The sequence below is a fragment of the Enhydra lutris genome, unplaced genomic scaffold, assembly GCF_002288905.1.
Source record: "Enhydra lutris kenyoni isolate GAN:26980312 unplaced genomic scaffold, ASM228890v2 scaffoldscaffold42, whole genome shotgun sequence".
Lineage (NCBI taxonomy): Eukaryota > Metazoa > Chordata > Mammalia > Carnivora > Mustelidae > Enhydra > Enhydra lutris.
Window position 1 is genome coordinate 5,110,382 of NW_019154126.1, and position 25,318 is coordinate 5,135,699.

The window sequence follows — 25,318 nt, forward strand, 5'->3', positions numbered from 1 at the left end:
TTGTGGGACTCTCCTAGAAACTCTTCTATTGTGTTGAATATAAATGTATTAGTATTTTGTGAAGTGATTTGGATTGACACTGTTCTAATTAGGCAAAACTTTCCTGACAGGTCACCTAAGAGAAATTTCAACTGTTAAGTAATATTTGGGGGTGGACTGTCAGAGAAATAAATCTTTAAGCAAAATCATGAAACCTTATTCTTTCTAAATCAAGCTAGAACTCAATAACATACTTTCTATTTCATGCTGGCAACTTGCAACTTCCTGGGCTAAAGAAATAAAGCACTGAGCTACCTATAAAATGACTCAAAAGGTTTCTCAAATATAAACACTTTTGGCCAAATAGCATTTGGGTGAGTTACAAATAAACAACAACAACAACGCAGACACGTATTAGTGATCAGATTTCCTTTGGAATCCCAAAGTCTCAAAATTAAGAGAGCTCTGTGTTTAAGAGGCTCAAAGGATTTGAACAACAGTTCAGTTATTTTTTTTCAACCCTCAAAAATGTTTGGTACCATGTATGTTAGAAAGGAAATAGTTCGATGAGTCAGTGTCTGAGCTCTCGTTGCCTTGAAGCCAGTCCAAAATGGGAATTTCTGGCACTTGAGACCAACTTCATGAACTTTAAAAACATGTTTTAGTGTTAGAATCACTAGTACATTTTGCCATTCAAATCTCTCATTTAAATCCCATATACACACTCTGAAGGGTCAAATGTTTCTTCCCTCTTCTTCACTAAGACCTGTCCTGCATAATTAAGCCATAAAGTAGGTATAATGGGACCCATGCTAAGTGAGTACTCTCAGGTCCACCTGATTAATGACCAGGAGAGGGAAACCTCCCCAGCAGTCACAGCTCCTCCCTCCTGATCCCCAACACCAGGCCTTCAAAACACGCCGAGTGAACAGTTACTGCTGATGTATGTCTAATCCCCTCCCCATTCCAGCATGCATACATACATACATAAATCAAGAAACAGCCCATAAAATGACGAATTAGGATAAGCTGTGTCCCTCAACTTGCAGTAGGCAGAGGTACAAATCCAGCCCCAGGGCCTCCATTAGCCTGGAGAGTGCTTTCACGTAAATTAGAAGCAGGTGTCTCCTGGGTGGGGCACAGAGACTGTTTTCTTGAGTGGCCCTGGGGTACTGGTTTTGGCTTGCACTTGGCATGGTGTTGGCATGCAGAATGGAGGCTGGGTGATCATCCCTTGCCTTTCTTGGCTAGTGCCTCTGTGGACAGTACAGACCACACAACTCTCCGACAAAAGCCTTGTCTAGCCCCTTGACCCCAGTAAGCTAGAGCCACAGCTTTAAAGAAGAGAGGATAATAGGCACAATGGAGACTTCAGTGGAAAGAATGAAACTAAAATTAACTGTCAACCTTGGTTTTTGTCCACATACATGTAATGCATGGCTTAAGTCAACTAACCATCTCAGAACATACACTCTATGAAAGCAAGAATCACATCATCTTGGAATACTCTCCAAATCCCCAATTCAGTGTTACAGCTTTCCGGGGGGGAGGCTCTCATTACAGAGTTATGAGGTCGATGATCAACAGAGATGAAACGGCCCCTTGGAAACATCCACAAAATTGCGAATACTCTATACTTCATCCATTGTCTTCTAATGATGTAGTACGGATCTCAATTCTAGCTCTATTTCTTAATTCTAGCTCATAAAAATTAAGATGATTTTAGACAAGTCCATATTCCAAATTATGCCTTTTAAACGATGAAACCAAAAGGTTCTGTTTTTAAAAGAACCATACAAATACAAGTTAATCGAGTACAATATTCACTTAAACAAATAAAAGTAACTTGAATATAGCTAGTCATTTTGAAGCACTAAGCTTCATGACACTAGGTACTAGAAGAGACTGCAGAGGTCAGAAGACAAGGCTCAAATGCCTGTAGGGACTTAACAAGTCCTATTAATGAGTATAGTGTCATGAAATCAGGATGCATGCACAGTGATGAAAACCATGGGCATGGCAATGTGTAACAGCAAGGAGTGGAGGGAACAGACATATATGTCCTAGTGTTATAGACTGAATGTTTAAGTCCATTCATATGTTGAAACCCTAAATCCAATGTGATGATATTTGTTAAGCAAGGTGTGGGTAAGGTAATTAAGTCATTAGGTGGATTATTCCCCACAGAAGAAGAGGCCAGAGAGCTAGTTAGCTCTCTTTCCATCGTGTGTGGATACAACAAGAAGATGGCCATCTAGGAACCAGGGAGCTGCCCTCATCAGACATTGAATCTGCCCGTGCCTTGATCTTGTCTTCCCAACCTCTAGAATTGAAGGAAATGAAAGTTTGCTGTATAAACCAATAGTGTATGCTATGCTTGATATGGCTGTCTGAACAGACTAGCACAGCATCTAAAATTGGTGAAGCAATTTGGACACCTGGGTGGCTCAGTCGGTTAAGTGTCTGCCTTCAGCTCTGGTCATGATCCAAGGTCCTGGTTCTGGCTCCCTGCTCAGTGCAGAGTCTGCTTCTTCCTCTTCCTCTGCCCACACCACCCGCCCACTCGTGCTTATGCTCTCGCTCTCTCTCAAATAAATAAAATCTTTAAAAAATAAAACTGGTGAAGTGATAGCAAGTTTCAGCTCCAGTCACTTACTGCTGTGTGGGGATGTTATTGTTATTAAATTATTTGGGTGTTTGGGAGTTGGTAAATGGCAAATTTTTTTCTCCTTTTAATCTACTGATCCCAAAATCAGCTTTTTCTAACTATGCAATGTCTCTAATGCTTAAAACATAGCCTCTCAAATACTAAAAGTCAGTAAACACATCTTTGCCTAATCTCTTCTGCAGACAGAACATTGCCAGTTTTCACAATGTCCACCACCTTGGACTTCGCTACTCACCCAAGTGCAGTTCGCTAATGTCAGTATGAAAACGTTCGGTCTAGAGTAGAATACAAGATCGAATTTGAACACATAATAACCAAAGTGCAAGTTGTACCAATTACAGGCAGACAGAAGAGAAAAATGAAATAAACCAGGTCTGAAGAGCTAAAATCATCCGTATCCGCTCGGGTATATTTCAAAAAGGAAATTTATAAAACCAAGCATCTCCATAAGAAACAAGAGCAGATACAAGATACATTGCTTCCTTTTTCTGAATTCTTTTTGCTTCTTGTTTTTAATTGTGTAGATTAAGTAGCAGCTCAATTTGTTAATTGCTTTCCTTAAAACAATTAACTATTAATTATAGTCACTGTTATTAGACCTCTCCAATTCTTCCAAGCTGCAGATGTTTTTACAGCAGGCTCCCAGTGAGATTGGCAGTGTAGAATATTCTCTGCCAGCAAGCTGATTTCCTTTTAGCAAGTGTCTACATGCAAGATAATGTCCTTTGTTAATAAGGTTTTTATGCAAATGAAAATGAACATGACACTGTAAATGCACATGCATTAGCAATTAAAAGCGAAGTGCCTGTAAGATAGATTTTTATTTTCACTTTTTGGGATAAGAATCCTGCATTGGTTGAAATGCCCCGTTTTCAAACCACACGCTGTTAGGAATAATCAGAAGCCATTTATAGGAGAGTGAGATCCTCTCTGCACATTTCCCCATGATTTATAGCCACAATGCCATACAGTCAAAACCCTACGTTTACAAACGTACTCAGTTTATTTTTAAGGTTACATGATTTCCACTGCACTTCACAGGGTCTGTATTAACACATCAAATGTGTCCAGTAACTGTCCAGCTTGCTTCCTGTGACCCTCGAGATATAGTAATGCACATTTACACTTGAGTTAATGGTGCTTCTATGTCCTGCCACTCGACTGGTATCCCATACATGATCTAATAACTTCTTATCGACCCAGAAATGCTTAGCAGACCGTTACCCTGAAAGGGAAGTCATCCTTACACATGCCCTTTAGGAAAGCTGTATTTGTTGTTTGAGGTGAGAAAAGCTTTAATGACAATTTACATGGTACTTAGCCTCCAGAAGATGCAGAATAGGGGAAATCAATGCCTGTGTTATCTAGTACTTTTTTTTAAATATGCTCTTTCCCACAATTTTTCAACCCTCGCAACCCCTACTCAGGTGAAGGCAAGCCTCTCTATTTTGTTGTTTTTAAACAGGTGATACTTGAGACTTACTTTACTTAAAAAAAAATTCCATCAACAACTTCTGTTTAATATCCTTGAGGTCAGAAAATACCAGTATGCTGACGGTCCTCTAGGCCTACCTATGTTTCTCAGCATTTGCGCCACCTATCTTTCCCAGATTTTCTTCCTGCAGAGTCTACGGGGACCTTGAACTCTACCTACCCCCTGTGCTTCTTACCCCTTAGGCTTAGAAAACCCACCTCCCCTGCAAAGCCTTTTTTTGGACCACCGCAATCCAGGTTAATTATATCCCATTCTGAGCCTGGGATGGGACTTCCCGACTCTGCCTGGAACTGGCTGTAGGTAGGAAACAGCAACTGTCTTGATCTCTCATAGGCTAATCTCCTCTTTTGTCGAATGAAGGACTGCATGAACGTGGCACAGCCTCACGTCGCTCATCGAAACCCAGGGTTTGACCTGCTTGAACCTTTCTGGCAAGAAGACAGTATCTGGATAGCTATGATGCATACATTATCAAAAGGCTCAAATGGGAGTCCGAGAGCACAGATGGAAATCTGAAAGGACTGTTTCTAGTGATGGAGCGCCTGCAAAGAAAGGGGGGAAATAGCTCACTAGTTCCTTTAAGCCCCAAGAGAAACATGGTGTGTCCAACTTTGTAGGGTTCACCAAGACAGGGTGTGCGGAGAACTTGGCAATTCGGGTTCACTGCTTTAATGGAAGAGAAAAACTGATCAGGACTGTGTGTTTTCTTTGTTGTTCAGCTCTCTAGTTTATGAGCTATTCAGGGGAAGCTGAAAAAATTGAAGCAGAATATAAGCATTTAATTTCTTTTATTGTAGTACATTCAGATGAGTAGGTTTTAAATACCTGTTTAAAAGTTTACTCAGCTATTGACACAGATCAGGGACTTTTGGAGAATTAAAGGACTCAAAGAGACCCAAATTATCTGAGTCCCTTTCTTACTGATGTGAGAAAACACCAACAGCCTGATCTTAAAGGACAGTTATTGAAATTCAGATTGAACATGAGCTTTTAACAACTAGAAACTGCATTTGCTTCTCAATTGCTAAATGGATAGGAGCTTAACTGAATCAGACATTTTAAAGAAGAGAAAAACCACTGGAGAGGATTTAGGTTCAAAACTCAAAGGAGACTCCTGAATTTGATGAGTAGGAAGTATGATTTAAATTTCTATAATATTATTGATGACCAACCTCAGGATGGAGCTAAATTATAATGTAAATACACTTGAGTTTATCAGCTTATAAGCAGGCCTGGCTGAACTCAGAGCAAGCTGCAGACCACCAAGAACATAAAACATCCTTAATTTTGTCACAGCAGTATGCAAATCAGGGTTCCATGCTGTTTCTGCGGCCAGGTGCAGAGCAGTGCTTGGGGTCAGCAGGCTCTGTGGAAGCCTTCTTCCTCACAGCCCCCCTAGAACCAAATCCTCTGTCACTCTCAGTCATTACAAAGCTGGGGTCGAATTGAGTCAAGCCCTCCCTGAACAGACTCCACAATTCCTGAGAAGAGCTGAGACACTTTAAATATTAGGGTGCTAACTTAGATGAAGAAAATCAGTGAAGAGACACTCCTGAAGGTGAGCCTTTCAAAAAGAAGAAAGGTTTTCAGACTCTTGTTTGGTGGTATTTCTATTATTGTTAGATATTCCTGTTTTTGAGGGACTGAAGGTCTATATTTAAACACCGCTGCTAGAAAAATTTCCATTCTGTTCTATATACACATAGGATTTTGCTCCTGAGCTTAATGGCTAGAAAATTAGGGATATGCTTAGATCACATAATCATTTAAACTACAAAATGGCGCCTGGGTGGCTCAGTCAGTTAAGCTTCTAATTCTTGGTTTCGGCTCAGGTCAGGATCTTGGGATCCTGGGATGAGCCAGGCCTCAGGCACCATGCTCAGTGGGGAGTCTCCTTCTCTGACTCTCTCTTCCTTTCCCTCTGCCCCTCCCCTCCTCAGCTGGTGCACGGGTGCATGCTCTCTCTCTTTCAAATAAAATTTTAAAATAAATTTAAAATTTTAAATAATTTTTAAAATCTTAAAAAATTAAAAAACAAAAAAATAAACTACACAATAATAATTATGACTATAATTCTCATTTTTGAGCACTTAAAGTATACCAGCTACTTCACATATTTATTTCTAATCTACTCCCCTTTGAAGGGAGACCTGAATTCACTGCAGCTCTACCACTGTGTAGCTCTGCAAGATCTGTGAGCCTCAATTTCCAAGTCTCTTAAACTCTTAATAATAGTGATTTCATAGAGCACCATACGATTGAAAATACTAAATAGCCTGGCATAGTCCTTGCAAATAATTGTTAGCTGCTATTTCTCTTGTTCCTAACTTGAGTTTTTTTTCCCCCAACTTCCCTCTCTCATCCACTCATAAATATTTCGAAAAGAAAACAAAGGAAAAAGTTCCCCTCCACCTAATTTCCCCCTCAACATTTTATCTGCTTTGACACAGCTCACACTCTTACCCATAGAACATTTACAAGCCAGATGCACCTTGTTTCAGGGTATGAGAGAGGTGAACAGGGAAGGACCTGCTGTTCTTTGGACTCTAGACTCTGAGAAAGAAGAAAAAGGAAAATGTCCTTATTCTTATGCATGCTGTCGAGGCTACCAGCAGCCACTTTCTGATTTTAGGATGCTGCATTTAAGTGAATATGGGGAGGGCTTCCATTCTAGAAGCATGGAGAAGCCCATCTCCCATTTATCACACCTAAAACCCTACAGGAAATCAATGAAACAAACAACAGAAAACTCTGAAAGGTAGAAAACCGATGGAAGACTTTCTAGGAATACTCAGACACAAAGAACTACTCATTGACCTGATTTAAAAGGACTGTTGAAAGAAGCAAAGACAGAGGAGATGATAACAGAAGGAAACTTGGAACATCAGAGTAAGAGAGAACTATAGAACTAGTAAGTAGATGCATAAATAAAATAGACTACAATTCTTCTGAGTTTTACAAATGATGTTAGATGGTTGAAATCAAAATTATACTTTAATGTAGTTCTCAAAATACATATAAATAAGACATGTAAAACAACTAAATTATAAAATGGGAAGAGAAAAGGAACCTAAGTGGGGGTAAGGGACCTACATTTCACTTTAAGTGGCAAAACACTAACATTAGACTATGAATAAGTTTCAAATGTGTTACAGAATTTCTAAAGTAAGCACTAAAAAATACAAAAAGATATACAAAAAACACTATGACTAAAGCAAAAGGAACACTAGAAGATGTTTAAGTAAACCATAGGAATGCAGGAAAGGGGAAGCAAAGAAACAATCAAATAAACCAAATAGAAAAAAATAACAATAAAGTGTCAGACTTAACTTCTAACAAAATATCAACAATTTCATTAAATGTTAAGTGTTTTAAATATACCAATTAAAGGACAGGGATTGGCAGAGTGGCTCAACCAAATATGGTATCTATAAGAAACTCATTTCTACTATGATGATATAGGCAGGATGAAAGTAAAGATGTATAAAGAAAATACCAATCATAAGAAAGGTGTTATATCACATCAATTAGACTTCAGACAAAAGAAAATTACTAGGAACAGAAAGCTACATTACATAACAATAAGAGTGTCAATACAACAAGAAGTCATAAAAGAGTGTCTGCTTTCAAGTAATAAAGACATGGCAATAGATTCTATTACAATTAACCTTGTGGCCTTGGACTTCATTAGTCTATAAGCTTCTCTAAACCTCAATGTTCCCATCTCAGAAATAGTGAGACGGTGTGTGGGGGGAAGGACTAATAATGCCAAAGTTATTCAAAGATGTAAATAAGGCCACTACACAAAAGTATAAAAGCTCTTTTCCCTCTACTACACTATAAATTTGGTCTGAAAACTGAAAATGAACACAAGAAATCCTCAAAGTTGACTTTTCAACTCTTTACATAATTATTTTTTCCTTTCAATTGGTCATGAGTATTATTTGCAGACGATGACCTTTTGCTGTAAAAGCAATTCTTTGGAAGGAAAAAAATATCCTGGCAAATTAATAAAGATCTTAGAAAAACAGATTCCAATCAACTTTAGCGCTCATTGTGTAATGACTGGTGAACTGGTGTGAATCACTGGAAAAATCTGTTGATACAAAATACAATGGTTAAATACAAATGGGGTGGAATCTAGATGCTTACCATTGTCACCCACTTCTTCTTTTCAGACTTAAAATAGTAAAGAAAGTAAGGAAGGGGAGAGGTAAATTAGACCATACAATTATTATTTAATATTCCACAAAATAAGAAAAATTACAAAAAAGAGAACAAAAAATGATTACTCAAGCAATCTCATTTGATGGATCTTCTTCCTTTTTCCTCCCTTCCTTTCTGTCCTTTCCTTCCTTTTGTCCTTTGTTTCTTTTTATTTTTCTTTCAAGTTTCCATGTGTATATTGTTATCTTCCTTTTTGGTGGAGAATGGAAGATCTTATCTTTTCCTTTCAAGCATAATGCTGATTACACTGTGTCTGTGTGTGTGTGTGTGTTTTAACTACTCTAACGCATTTGATTTGGATTGAATTAAAATAAACAGCTTTAGTTGACATTAACTTCTCTATTTTCAGACAGAATGGTCTAAGCCAAAATTTAATATTCCCAAACACCCTAGAAAAGATTCAAAAGAAGAAAAAGAGAAATGTACCCTGCCAAAGTTATACTACTGCTTGTAACTGATAGGTGACTGCACAGCACCCCAAATAATGGGTACTACTACTTTCATTCTTCATAATTGATCAAAAGAATGGAGTGGAGCAGGGTGTCTTGGTGGCTCAGTCAATGAAACATCTGAATCCTGGTTTAGGCTCGGGTCATGATCTCAGGGTCCTGAGATCAAGCCCCAAGTTGGGCTCCATGCTCAGCACAGAGTCTGCTTGCCCCTCCCCTTCCTCCTCTGTTCTTATGTGCTCTCTCTCTCTCTCTCTCTCTAAAATATATAAATAAAACTTAAAAAAAAAAAAAAGAAGAGTGAAGCAAAGGAATTTACAAATTCATGCTAATTAAATTTTAACTTAATTTTAGGAAATGATTTAGCTATCAAATAAGTTACTAAATGATAATTGATAATAAGTGAATCAAAACATAAAATTTCAAATAACCTAATATTAGGTTTAAAGTGAATTTATTAATCAGAATAAAACTGATGTTCATAGGTTTTTTTATGGAGGGTTCAATTCATTATGTGTCACTGTATTCAAAACATTCAGATACTTTGAAAACTTGTGAGACCTTTGATATCAGAGTTTATTAAAGGTCATGCTCTCTCAGGTCAAGGCTTATGAAGACACAATTACTAAAGCTGAGTTTTAGATAATGAAGCAGTGGTAGGGAAGCATTCCATGGGAACACTGCTCCAGTTCCTGGTTTTCTGTAGTATACAGTTGAAAGAACCAGTAATTTTTAAAAATGCAATTAGAGCATCAGATTAGAGCATCAAAAGGAAAACCCACTGACTAGATTGAGTTAATTAGTTCATAAATTTATTTTTTCATCTTTGCTCTCATGTCTCTATTTTCATGTTCTTAGACTTTTTATACCACTAACTTCTAAAACAATTTGTAGCAGCTTTCATTAGTCATAATGGTCAATATGATTGTTCTAAGAATACGTAGAATAGGAACTAGGGAAATAGATGTCACTAATATCTGATATCAACAGATATTACTAACATTATTACTCCCATTGGCCACAGCCACTGAATTTGACTCTGAAAACATGTTATGATATCAAGGTCATATGTATCAAAAGGTGACTAAGGCAGTAATTAGCTCTTTGCTTACATGCATCAGAGATTTTTGATAAATAATTTTATTTTCACCCCCCAAAGATCCCTTCTCGGTATGTGATAGCAAAATTCCAGCTGTGACAAGGTTAGACAATTTACAAGAATGTGCAAAGGGGGGAAAATGCAGACTGATTTCTGCCTATTTGATTAACCTGATTTCAAGATGAGCTTGTAAAAGTCTTTATTATAGAGACAAAGAATAAACTAAGTTTTTGTTTGCTTATTTTTAAATCTCTGCTAGTTTATGGAAAAATAGGCAAAACTGAGACAAAGCAATCCACATCTCAGCTTTACTGCCTCTGTACACTCAGACCGAAATCCTTATAGAATGCCAAACAAGGGAAATGCTTCAGGGCCATTCATCTAAAGTCCTGAGATTCTGTGATTGAAAGTAACATGTGGAATCATTTTGAGAAAAATAAACTTAAGTCAGGGGAAAATGACAAAAGTAATAAACCTAGAGAGAGTGGAGACTGAAAAAAGGAAATAGCTCCAGGGAAATATTTTGAGATGCAGCAGACAGAAATTTCCAAGCCAGAGAAACAGAATTTGCGTACATGAAACATACTATGCTGGAATATTTTTTTAATGCTTTAATTTTTTTATAAACATATAATGTATTATTAGCCCCCGGGGTACAGGTCTGTGAATTGCCAGGTTTACACACTTCACAGCACTCACCATAACCCATACCCTCCCCAATGTCCATAATCCCACCCCCTCTCCCTACCCCCGTCCCGCCAACAGCCCTCAGTTTGTTTTGTGAGATTAAGAGTCTCTTATGGTTTGTCTCCCTCCCTTCCTGCCCCCAAAACCCCCCATGTTGCATCTCTATTTCCTCATATCAGTGAGATCATATGATAGTTGTCTTTCTCTGGTTGACTTATTTCGCTAAGCATAATACCCTCTAGTTCCATCCACGTCATCGCAAATGGCAAGATTTCATTTCTTTTGATGGCTGCATAGTATTCCATTGTATATATATACCACATCTTCTTTATCCATTCATCTGTTGATGGACATCTAGGTTCTTTCCATAGTTTGGCTATTGTAGACATTGTTGCTATAAACATTTGGGAGCACATGCCCCTTCGGATCACTACGTTTGTATCATTAGGGTAAATACCCAGTAGTACTATGCTGGAATATTATGTATTTTCTATGTATTTACAGCATTTGCATGAAATCATTTTAAATACTGAGCTGCAACCCCAAATATAGTGTAATACATCCCAATAAAATACTTTTGTTCCTTAATGAACTAAAATAAAGAAGATCAGATGTTTCTTGGCATGATAGGAAAAGCTCTCAAGTGGAGACAAAAGTACTGGGTTCTACCTGACTTCTCCACCAACCTCCCTGGCTTCAGTGGGGACATCAATTCCCTTCCCTGCATCTTCCGTTTTCTAATGACAAAGGTGAAACGAGAGGACCTCAGAGATCCCCCAGGCTCTAACTCTCTGTGAATCCATAAATCTAACCACTCCCAGTGCTTAGGATGTTTAACAAAGGCTCTACTGAGACTGACGTTATAATTTTTACTGTCACAAGCAAAGGGACTCAACTATAGGGTAAGATAGAAGGGAAATTTTGCAGGACAAAACAATAACCTTAGAGAATTTGAATGAGACAGCTAAAAAGGTCCTATTTAAAATTATTCTGGAGCAAACTATAAAATGTTTAGAGCTAAAGGAGGCATCGTGTATTTAAAGTTAAATAAGAATGGTATTGAGAATGTATATCTTAAAATGTGTCTAGGTAAAATATATGTAGAATGGTAAGCTTTCAATATTTATTCCATTCAGCAGACACAATTTCAAATTTTACTATGTCAAAGGGATCAAAAAGCTCACTGATTCCTTTCCTATCTTTGATTTTGTCTTCAAGTAAGCACACGGGATCATCTGTACACATTCTCAAATATCACAGCTCTGGGTTGATGGTGATTAATGCTGGGCTGCCCCTGCAGCCCACTTCCGGGAGAGGAGGACCAAGGCTTAGAGTGCAGGTGGTTGCAGACACATCATTTGCCTCAACTGGACACTGGATTTAATTGTGGTATCTACTTCGATGCATGGTTGTAAAGATTAAATGAAGTAATCCATTTAAAGCACTTAATAAATACCGGCACACATACCACGGGTCACATAAATGTCATTGTTTTTTTTTTATCATTATTATCAACATCATCATCACCATCATCATTATCACCACATCCCAGACAATGTTTAATTAATTTCCAAAGATGAAAGAAGTTGACAAGTTCAAATACATCAAACCTGCAGGCAAAGATACACATAAATGGAGAGTTAAATAATTCTTTTGTGCCCTCTTCCCAGGGCTTCTCCTGCCATTCACAATCGGGACTACAAAGATTGGGACATCATTCTCTACCACTCAGGTCCTGTGAGAGTATGTGGCTGATTAAAATCAACACAGACACTTATTTTACTTTCTTCCCTAAATACTTCCTAAAAAGAGTGCGATTAGGATTCCCAGGTCCTAACTACAAATGGTACCATAATAGGACATCCTGCCGACTTCTACACATACACTAACCATAGAAATTTTATAGCACTTAAGGAATTTGAGCTTTAGAGGCTCATGAACAGGGCCTGGCTTACAATAACATTACAGGACCCATCATCATCATCACTACTATCCTTTTTGTAATGACTTAGAAGCTATCTATTCTCTCTTACCATTAGAGATCACGTTTCCCAAAGTAGGGCTTCTTCCTGATAAATTTAGTACATTGAATATTGCTTCACCCCAGAAGAATTTAGTAATGAATGAATAACTGATACATATGTGAATAAAATAATGAATTAATAATCAAGTAATTAAGAGAGAGTAAATCAGAGCCAATAGATTTGTTGGTCATATTCTACTCTGTTGTGGCCATCTGGTCATTCCTCTAATCTCTTGCCAAGCTGGTGTCAAGTTTGATTTGCAATTTTGGAAAAAATACATGCTGGCTTCTATAAGCTTTATTAGTTTCTTTCCTCTTGATAACTTGTGTTTAGATATTATAATTTGAGGTGGTAAGAATCTGGAATAAACTCTAATTTTTCTATGAATCAAAAGTAAAGGCTAGTTTGGACTAGGTAAAAATGAATCTAAATGAAGAAAAGGAATTAGCTTCATGCTTTCATCCATATGTGTATGGATGTGTATGTGTGAGTGTGTGTATAAAAACTCTGTGTGTATAAAAACTCTGCCATACAAGAGTGACCAATACCCTGGAAGTTTTGATTCAGGGATTTTCAACTTTGTTGAGACTGGTCACCTTATTCATAATTCTTATCTACAGAAACTGGGTTACAGAGCAGTAACTTACACTATGCAAATTTATGAGAGGCTGATATTCCAATCAGAATGCCAGTATTTTCATTTACATACACCACTGGAAACAGTCAAGAAGATTACTTTGCTGGTGGATTCTTTCTTTGTTTTTTTGTTTTTCCCTTCTCTTGGTTTTTTGTTTTGTTTTTGATTTTCTTTTCCAGAGGGAGAGAGAGAATCTTGGGCCATCTCCACACTCATTGTGAAGATGGATGCAGGGCTCAATCTTGTGACCTGAGATGGTGACCTGAGCTGAAATTAAGAGTCGGACACGGAACCGACTGAGCCACCCAGGCAATCGGGTGGATTCCTTCTTCAAAGGGAACTTTATATGATGACAAAATTATAACTGAAAAGCTGCTTAGTGATCAAACTACAAAAAAATAAATTATCTTAATATAACAATGTGCAGGGGCGCCTGGGTGGCTCAGTGGGTTAAGCCGCTGCCTTCGGCTCGGGTCATGATCTCGGGGTCCTGGGATCGAGTCCCGCATCGGGCTCTCTGCTCAGCAGGGAACCTGCTCCCCCCCCCCTTCTCTATATCTCTCTCTCTGCCTGCCTCTCTGTCTACTTGTGATCTCCCTCTATCAAATACATAAATAAAATCTAAAAAAAAATATATATATATATAACAATGTGCAGCAAAGAAAGACAGGGCTATCTTCCCCACTGTGGAGGTAGTGCTTTCAGTGTTGTCTCTTTAAAACACCCCCTTCCCTGGAAGCGTGGAAAGCCCTATGGTCAACATCCTCATGTAGTCTTAAGGATCACTGTGGGGAGGAAATGGATAATATATATAAGATGCATTACCAGGTAATTAGTAGTCACCCTGTATCGGTATTCTTTAAGTTGGGTTATGTGTACCCCTGAGGGAACACAAATGCTTGCCCTCTTAAAACTAAACTTCTATATTTATTATGTCTTATAACTGATCTCCTTGGAAATACCCTTCAGTCATCAGGAGCTCCCTGAAATGGTGCATTTCTTAGTATTGTTGAAACCTCGTAAGCACCAAGCAAGGAACATTTACAAATAATGTGTGTCAAAAGAGCTTCTATAGATAGGGTTCCTAATACCTCTTCTAGGGATCCATTTTCAAGTTTTTGGTTTTATGTTTAAAAACTGTGTATCATATGTAGAATATATTTATGAAATTTTGATCAATTATATAATCCTAGCTATTATAATTCAATCCAGAAAAATAATTCAACATAATGAGAACTGTGGCCACAGAAAAATTTTTTAAATGTTATTTCAATTTATGTAGGTATTTTTATTGCAGAAATTATGATAAATACATCAGTGAAACATTTTCAGGCATAAAATACATGATGTTAGGATAAATTCTGTGGAACAGAAATATGATTTTAAGGATTAAAAAAACATGCAAAAAATCTGACTTATAAAATCTTACATTTTTAAAATAAATAATGGTGGATTACAGATTGTTGGTATTTTTGTTCATACTGGATTCATTTTAATGTGATATCATTCTTTCATTAGCCAAAAATTGCTTCTTTTGCAACACCAGTAATTGAAACTTATGATAAAATATTTCAGATGTCAACTTTAAAATGACAGAGGAAATGAAAAGGTGTCCAATTTTCTATTCGAGGGATATAAAAAAATAATTGAAGAGCACTGAGTCAAACTGATCACCCATTTTCTTTTCTTTATTTTTTTAATTACTCATTTTCCATTAAAAAATTCAGTGTCTCTGCCCAAGCCACAGCTTTTAGAAAGTTAATATGGTTCCACATGCGATCTATATTTTAGAGGTTATATTAACATTCCATGCCTCCCTAATCCTACTTGTATGTTATTGCTTAGTTTAAGGTTACTTTGTTGTTTTGCAGATTCCTGACCTCATCCATTTTCAGGTTGCCTTTTCATAATTTTATTACCAGAACACCATCTTTCTTCATGGTCCTATATTATCCTGTTGCTTCTCAGTGTAGTGAGCAGATGGGAGATAGTGAGGACATCGTAAGAAAGGATGGAAATATCTCAGAGAAAACAATGGAATGGTCAATGACAGCTTCTGAAAAGTAAGATATAGATGGATAAAGCTTTACCCTTTTTTTTAAAGTACTCATGGGAAGTAGAAACAGCTGTATCTTTAAAGGAAATGATAATACAGACTTATCACTACCATTTAGGATGAGACGTTCAGGCTCCCGGTTCTCATGAAAATAAAATTCTAGTTCCTGAAGATCAAAGGAAAATTTAATAAATACATTTTCATGGTGTGGAGGGAGTTAACATGCTACAGTAAACCTTTCCTAAAATGTTTATGTTGTCACCTCTTTGAAGTTGATGGACTTCAATTATTGAGTTGGATGCATGCTTCTTTGCCAAAAGAGAGAGAGAGAGAAAGAAAGAAAGGGAGAGAGAGGGGAAGGGAAGGAGGGAGGCAAGGAGGGAGAAAGGAAGGAAGGAAGGAAGGAAGGAAGGAAGGAAGGAAGGAAGGAAATAAAGAATACTCTAATAGGTGATAGGCTACTATATATAACTGTGATGTCTGTTCATTGCCAATTATACTGTGCCAAGAAACTCAAGTGAGCTTGGATTGAAATCCAGCTCATGTACTTTCCATCAAAATATGATGTCCAGGGTTGTAATGTTCATGAGGGAGTATCTATCTCTTATTTGTACAAAGGTGACTAACAGTAATAGGCTAATAGGCTACAGGCTATTAGTAGCTAATTCTTTAGCTAATAGTTAATAGTAGTTAAGAGTACCTAATAGGCTAATAGTAGTCTATTCTCCCTGGCTCTGAATTCTCACATTTGATCTTATCTTCAGAAATCACGTTTGGCTCTACCTTTAAAACAGACCCAGAATCTGACCAACTTTCAACAAACTTCTCTGGCACCAACCAGGCCCAAGTCATCATAACTCATGTCTGGATTGTTGAAATCACCTCTTAACTAACCTCCCTGCCGCCAACTTTCCCCCATTGTAGTTTATTCTCAATACAGCAGCCAGAATGATCCTGCTAAAATGTAAATTAGATCATGTCTCTCCTCTGCTCAAAACACTCCCATCCTATCCAGAGTACAAGCCAAAATCCTTACAGTGGCTATCAGGCCAATGTGCTCTCCCCGGCTTGCCCCAGATTCCTGAACTCATCTCTGACTTTTCCACTCACTTCTTGTGCTATAGCCACATTGTTCTCTGCATTGTTCCCTTGAAACACCAGGCATGCCTCTGGCTCAAGATATTTGTATTTATTGTTCCTTCTGCCTGGAACCCAGACATCTATGTGGCCCATTCTATAGTCTCCTTAGAGTCCTGGGCTAAATGTCACTCTACATGTGAAATCTTCTCTAACCAGACTATTTTAAAAAGCAGCAACACACACATGTACACTATATTAAGCACATCTTTTATTGTCTGTATCTGTTGTCCTACCATACTTGAGTAATAGTAAAATCTTCATTTTAACACACACACACACTTTCCTTTCTTTGCTCTACTTTATTCCATACCTGTTAGAATGGCTATTATCAGACAAGTGATAACAAGTGTTGGGAGGATGTGGAAGAAAAGGAACTGCTATGTAATACTTTTGGTGAGAATGTAAATTGGTATAGCCACTTGAAATACAGTATGGAGGTGCCTCAAAAATTTAAAAACAGAACTAATGTATGATCCAGCAGTTCCACTTCTGGGTGAAATATTCCAAGAAAATGAAAGCAGAGTTTTGATGAGATGTCTGCACTCCCACATTTATTAAGGCATCACTCAGAATAGCCAAGATATGGCAAGAACCTAAGTATCCGTCAATAGATCAATGGATAAAAAGGGTATGTATATACATACACTGCAGAATAGTATTCAGCCATGAGCAAAAAGGAAACCCCCATTTGTGACAATACAGCTGGAGCTTGAGGGTAATACAGTAAGTGAAATAAATCAGAGAAAGACAAATACTATATATCACTTATATATGCAATCTAAAAAAAGTCAAACTCATGGAAACAGAGAGTAGAATGGTGGTTACCAGGAGCTGAGAGTAGGTGAAATGGGGAGATTCTGGTCAAAAAGTATAAACTTCTAGCTATAGGATGAGTAAGTTCTATGGACCTAATGCATAGCATAATGACTACAGTTAATAATACTATATTATATACTTGGAAGTTGCTAAGAGAGTAGATCTTAAATGTTCTCACCACACAGAAGAAATGGCAAGCATGTGATTTAAGATGTTAGCAAATGCTATGGTGGTGATCATCTTACAATATGCAAGTCTATCAAACCAACATTGATACCATTGACATGTTCTATGTCAATGATATCTCAATGAAGCTGAAGAGGGGGAAAAATAGACAAGTTGATATTCCTGACAGTAGGATGCTCCTAGTCTACATGATACCAGCTGGAATGGAGATTTGAGAGTTGGTCTATAATTTCAAAGATGCTACCTCAAATCTAGGATTCTTATTTCCTTAATTTTAAAAAATCTTTTTCTTAATGGCATGTATCCTTGGCTTACACTGACAGATCCCAACACAGAAAGCTCTTTGAAGCACTCATTATTTCCTAAATTTTACAGATGTTTTGGAGGATTTTGTCCTCTAACCCCCACCTGAAGTCAGTAACACACCATTTCTTCTCCGCCTCCTCCTCCTTCTTTTTTTCTTACTTAATCTAAGGAGGATTTTTGTTCCTTTTAAAGAAATGTCATGTCTTTTCCTAATGGACACTGTGAATCATGTGACTTCTTGTTTTCCTTTCTGCTGTAGTTATCAGAAAGGTCAGAACCAAATCTCAACTAAATGATTATTGAAAAATATGTAGTTCATATATTGTCATTCCAGAGTACCACTTTGCACCATACACCTTGTAGTATAAAATTTGATGTTTTGTTCTCCATGTTTTCTCCATCATTTATATCTATTTGTACTTCAATCTCGCCATGTTCTTTTCAAGTCCTTCTGAAATGATATAGATATTTAAGTCAATAAGTCAGCAAATGAAATTTCATTTGCTGTGTGCCTTTGGAAACAATCATCTAAGTTCAGAAGGACATAGAAAAACAATTTTACTGTGGCTAAACTGAAATCTCTAGGAAGTGTGTGACAAACATCCTATAGATATTTTTATATCTCTTTTATTTTTTCCATGATGTATCTAGATGTACCTAGAAGATTTTGAATAAAATCATACTCTAACCATCCAAGAGATCCTGACAAAAGGCCAAATAATCAGAAGTTCTTGGCTCCATAAATATATAAGAAATATTTAATTTTATGTATTTGAGAGAGAGAACGCGCCAGTGGGGTGGTGGGAGGAGAGGAGGAAGACAGGAAAGCAGACACACTGCTGGTGGGGATCCATCCCAAAACCTTAGGATCATGATTGAGCCAAAGGTAGATGCTTAACCAACTGAATCACCCAGGTTCCCCTTGACTCAATAAATATAAAGATGTAAAATTAGAATCAGAATAGATAAGCCACAGATTACAATAAAAATACTGTAATTTTATTAAAATATTTTATATCACGAATGTAGGGTTTAAAGAAATCTAACATAATAAACACTGCGTTCTGACATAGTACTCATTTAGTATCCTACTATCTTCACATTTGACAACTATCTGAAGTTTAATTTTTGCAGATTTTTAAAAAAATCAACTTCTCCCCCAGTAATAAGAGTTTAGTGATAACTTCATACCAAATATATTTATGTATCTACAACTACTAGCAAGGTCTTACTACTTTTCCTACTTTGATTGTGGTGACCTGTCCTCACAAAGTTTTTTTGTGGCGACTTGATATGGTTCATGGGTATTTATTCTCATATAATATGTGCAATCAAAAAATCCTGCATTAATTCTGTAGAAACGATATTTTAATTGGGCAGCAGTTGGTACCTTAAAGGTCAGTATGTTTAACTACCAGAACATCGCCAGCTCTAGCAGCAGATGGAGGGCAAACAGGTTGTTCATTCTATATAAACTACCTGGTTGGAAAGGAAATTGGACATTATGCTAACTTACTCTTATCCCTTAAGTATTTAGTTTATCAGTGAAGTGTGCAAAACTTCAAGTGTAACACACACACACACACACACACACACACAAATAGGAGAAATAACTTGAAGTGTAAACTTCAGAGAAACAATTGGCCTGTGAGGCTTCACAGGAAGACTGGGGGCGGCTCTCAGGGATGAGAAGGAAAAGCAAAGGAGCTAAGGGAAAGAGAGCAAGAGAAGGAGACAGTAAAAGAAAAATCCCAAGTTCTCTTCCTCCTTGTGACACCTGAGTGAATTCTGCATGGGGTTAATGGGGCGCCTTTTGAGTTTTCTTTCTGTTTCTTTCTGTTTTGTAGCACAGACAAGTGCTGAAAAAAGGAGGGTGTAATTCTTGAAGCCAAGGAAAAAAAGGTTTGATAATTGCAGTGATTGGACTTGGAAGAGTTCCCAGCCTACACTGATATGGAGACTTCCTCGTCCTCTTCTGTCCCAGACACCCCTCGGGAACACAGAGCCAAAGAGAGAAGAGACATAGATTTGTAAGCCCTCGGTACTGATCCCTAAGTTAAAGTCAGCTTTTCTCATTACTGTTAAATTTTGTTATAGCTGTTAATTTTCTCCCAGTTGTGTTTGCTAGACTAACGTTGGTTTTGATTGTGGTTGTTAATTAAAGCTAATTTTTGTTGTTGCTGTTAATTTTCTGCTGGTTGTGCTTGCAAGACGTATGTGTAAGTTTAGACCTGTTTTAATGTCTCCAGATGAGATACTGTAGTAAAATTCTTAAGTGGTAAGAAAATAAGTGATATATGCATAACCATAACAAAAGTTGATAATTTTTAATATCTAAACTCCTTGATGTCAAGTTTGAACTATCTACCCTACTCAGTGAATGACTCAAGGAAAGAAAGGTTATGGAGAGACAGGTATTTCTTCAGTTTCCCTGATTACAGAAGAAGAAATATATGGTAAATGATAGCAGAATCTTCAATTTTACAAAACCAAGGCTCTCAGCTCATCCTCCTATTTGAAAATCACATTTTTATTTTATATATTATTTAATGATGAATTATATTACATATATATTACTACCTATGAAAATTACATATAACCATATGTATTCTAATTAGGGACATAGAACAATATGTTTTCAGGTTAGGGATATTTATTAGAGACCCAATATCAATTCTTAACTCTACTACTAACTAGATGTGTGACCTTAATCAAATCATTTAATTTTTCAGGGAATCAGTTTTTTCACCCATAAAAGTGATAGGAATGGGCTAGATGACTTCTTAAAAAATACCACTATAGAATAGTTTAAAAAATAAACTTATTGGGGCGCCTGGGTGGCTCAGCAGATTAAAGCCTCTGCCTTCACCTCAGGTCATGATCCCAAGGTCCTGGGATCCAGCCCCACATTGGGCTCTCTGCTCAGCAGGGAGCCTGCTTCCTCCTCTCTCTCTGCCTGCCTCTCTGCCTACTTGTGATCTCTGTCAAATAAATAAATAAATAAATAAATAAATAAAAACTTGTTAAAAATTTTTAATACAGTAAGAAGGATATATTTATTTTTTCTATTTCCTAAAGTACTTTCCACATTTTCTCTTGATAATACTATTAAAGAGATCTGTGAAAGAGATGTGACAAAAAGAAACAGTAGACTCATTTCATTTTGGATTATAGAGGATCTCTTGAACAAGACAAGTCTTGTACTTATTGATAGAAGGAGAAATATCACTGTCCTTTTGAAGACAACACGATTCCCCAGGGTCATAACTGCCCCCAGTTGTTAAGAAAAATAGTCCAAATAAGAGGCTCTGCAAAGAGATATGGACAAATGAATGCCCTGAGCCATCCTCCCTCACTTTGCTCTCTAAGGAATATGTGAATTGTAGAAACTGGAAACCGGTTACTTCAAATGAATCTTCGATTCACAGGACTATGGCACATAGGAGAATTTCATATTATGTTATGGAAAAGTTTGGGGAGTAAAATTAACTTCTTAGGATTGTACTATAAAATGGAAAGTAGGAGTCCTTTAGTTTCTTAGGATCTTGGACACTTCAGGGACACCCCAGAAATTACATTTTTCATTAAAATGTACCTTTCTCCTCTCCCAGAAGATTTCTTAAGTCCTAGCTCCAGGCTGGGATGCTGGGTCCAAGCTAGTTTCTCCTAAAGATTGGGCTTTGACTTCCTGTGGGATCCAGACGCCTGGGGGACTTCTTTGAGCTTATTCCACTTTCAGGAATGGAATCCCACCAGGTCTGACCCCTGGGCACTGATGTAGATTCAAAGGAGTTGACCTGTTAGCATGGCTGACCCCTGACCATTCAAGTCATTTATTAAATCCTATTCATAAATATTCAGGTTTCTTCTTTAAAATTCATATATGATGCTTCAAGAAAGGAAAGGACTGTGTGACTAGTTGATCAGACCTACGCTGTCATCTGTTCTTCTGACATGCCGATGAGAAAATAAAAAAAAATTGAAGTATTGTTTTACTAAGTACAAAATTTCACTTACTGTGGGTTTTGTCCCTAACATAATTTTCAACTATTTATTCTATACACTTCTAAAACATTGCTCTTAATTTCAAAAGGATTGCTTCTTTGCAAGGGAAGCCATTACTATGTAAGTCATAGATCATTTTGCACAGAACTTCCACCTGATTTAAAGTTAGACTTAAGAGAGTTATCAGATGGAGTTTATGGCATTCTTGAGTAAAGGAGCACTTCCCTCAACTTATTTATATTAGATGGTTTTCTAGAGGTATTTAGGACTTTGGGGATGAACATTATAAAAAATGTAGGCATAGGCATTTGCTGCATAAAAAATTAAGTAGCCCACAGATCACTTTATTATAAACCTTCAAATATTTCAACTAATGAAATAACAGCATATGGTAAAAATTTTTTGCCCTCTAAATGGTATTTAATGCTTCCTACAAAAAACATCAAGAATGTTACACATTTCTGATATATACTCAGTCTTGGAAGTATTCAGTGGGACTTAAGATTCAGCGTAACAATAGGCTTTTATATAGATACATATGCAATTTTCAATCACAAGCACACTGGACTCCTAGCAAAATGTGTGCTTGTCAAAACTGTAGCCATTGTTGAATCCTGTATCAAATCAATTCCCCACATCTAGGAGTCCCAACAGCCTGCATAAACTGATTAGGAAAATGAGTAGGTAGGTGAGTCCCCTTGAAACAGGATTATATTATAAAGGTCAAAGCCAAGCCCTGAGGATGCAAGATAAAATACACCTAGATCTCTAAATATCTATAGAATTAATCTGCCTTGGATGAATCTTCTTCTTGGGATGACAATAGTGAATCCAACAATGACAAAGGACATTTCAACTAAGTCAACGTACAGAAGCAAGTCTCCTCCTACTGTCTGGCTTGGGTCTTAGCTTATTCTATACCCCGAGAGTTGTATTTGAAGATAAACAAATCCATACCGAGACTTTACTGCTGTGTAGGCACAGAGAACGTCAAAACTTCTGCTGCATGAAGTGACCATCAAATGTGGAGGCAGTTTGGGGGAGCACAGTGGAAGCGATTTCAAAATATAAGGTAGTTTCTCCTTATTTATAGAAGCTATCTTTCCTTTACATCAAGTTCTTACCAAAGGATTGAATTTTCATGGCCAAAGATGAAATAACCGGATATAGCTTGAATTACAAAATCATAGTAAACAATAATCCTGTATATGACAAACGATGTACATAGCAGCCAACAATTTTGATTGGAATCATGGTTGTAAGTTTACATCTAAAATTTCCACAAGTAGAATTATTTCAACAAGTACCCTTGGCATGTGATGTCATGAACCAGCCCTTTCTTTATATGCACTGGGATGGCAGGTTCCCATAATGGGAGTAAGTGTAAAACGTGGGAGCCAGACTACCTGGGTTTGAATCCCAGCTCAACTTCTTTCTGGCTGAGGGGCTATGGACAAGTCAAGTCACTCACCCTCACCATACCCAGATCCTCATCTGTCATTCAGATATAATAACACATATCTGCTTAGGTGATTTTGAGGATTCATTTACAGTGTGGCTGGCACCAAAGTAAAAGAAATATTTAAGTATAAGCTGTTATTATTATTGAATAAATATTTACCAAGTACCTACAAAGTACCAGGTGCAAATGACTCATATAGTAAATACTTAATATAAGTTGAGATTTCCTTGTACCGTATTAACATTCTATAGTTCTAAAATTACTTGTTTTTCTTTAACGTAAGGAAGCGTCTCTTTGTAGGAGTCCCTTTTTGCCCCCATAAACGAGCAAACTCATTAAGAGAGAACAATCTAACATGAGAATGAAGTCATGCTACTTTTTTGTTTCCGTAAGGATTTCTTAACTTATTCTGTGAAAATGAAAATCCCATTTTTTAAATCAAAGAAGCAATTTCACATGTAATATCATGTGGCGTTTACTTTGTTCAGAACTTAAAGGTAAAACCAATTCTTCGTGTTAGTAGACTTGAGCTTTACTTCAAAAATACATTATAACAGCTAAATGGAATTAATCTAGAAGAAAAAAAAAGAGGTTTCCTTAATCATGCCTAGCTTTAAAATCACCCCAGAGGTAAGCAACCTCCCAAAGGCAGTGGGTCTAAAATTAGGTCTTGTTTCTAGGTAGGGAAGATGCAGCCAGCTTTTAAGCAGGAGGCAGAGGTCGGGACCCCGTGGCTTTCATTTGACAATACCTGCAGCAGGTACTCGAGCAGGGAGCACAGCTCAGAATGTAATATTTCCTGTGTTAGACTGTGGCTATGCCATTCAAAAGACTATAAGGCAATTTAACAGGTGTGAGTGGTAATTAGGGAGACTGTAGAAGGGACATGGGAGAAAGGAGCAAAGGAGAGAGATGTGCACGGGAAGGGGTTGAAAAGCCAGGTGGGCGCGTGTGTGAAGTCAAGACAAGACAAACTGGAAGCTGAGAAACAATGTGCTTTCATGCACATGTGGGGACATGCAAACCTCTGTAATATTGCAATTTTATTACTACAAAGAGAACAGAAATACTAACTGCACCATATTTTTTTTAAAGAGGATAAAGCATATTGTGATATAAATATTTTAAATATATTCTTCTCTAAAGAGAAGAAGGCGTGGCAGAATGGCAAGAAAGGAAGAAGAATGGAGGTTAGATCCTATAGATGCTGAAAAGAAAAAAAAAATAGTGGGAAGGTCAGAAAGAAAGAAAGCACTACGTAAAGCAGAAAAGAAGGGAAAACAAAGGAATACAAGGGAAAAAAATGTCCTGCTCCATGAATTACCTGGAGCAGGATATATATATATACATATATATATAAGATGACAGACATATGACAGACATATGAGAGAGAAATATTTAATATGACTTTTATATACATATACATACATCTAAGTATATTTTATGTATATTTTACAAGTATGAGGACACACGGCACTGGACTGTATTAATAAATCTATTTTATGTTTATACCTAGTTGAGTTTAAAAAGTAGGACTTAGCAATCCTTGATTAAAAAACAAACAAAACAGTCCTCCATCATGATTATAAAGTTTAAAGGGATTGGAGAAAGACCAGTGCTGTCCCCAAATTTAGAATAATAGACTCCCTGCCCTTCACTTTCAGTAAGCTGTCAAACTTGTCACGTAGTGGGCACTAATAATGAAAGCAGAAGTAAGTGAGTGAATGAATGAATGAATGAATGAAAGAATGACAGACAACTGGCTCTGTTAGGAAGCCAGTTCCACCATTTGCTCTACCTGGGACTACTCGGACCTTCGACTGCTTCATTGATAAAACCCAAGCTAACAGAAAATGTACAACCCATACTATTTTTTGTGAGAACGCAGTGAGCACACTGAAATAAAGGTGTTACAGTCAGCGCTGATCTGAATTATAGTGACTACCTGATGATACTACTGGGGAGCCCATCACAGAGCACCGGGCAGATGATCTGTCTTGGTCCATGATTTTCCTGCCCATAGATGTCTAAAATTAAGGCTTCAGAATCACATTAGGTCTTGAAATTGCAAAATTATAAGCT

General features: G+C 37.2%; 1 protein-coding gene across 2 annotated transcripts in view; it reads right to left on the reverse strand.

The window, feature by feature from the left end:
* Positions 1 to 25,318, reverse strand: part of LOC111155565 (plexin domain containing 2) — a 462,074-nt gene that overhangs the window by 370,090 nt on the left and 66,666 nt on the right. The window lies entirely within an intron of this gene.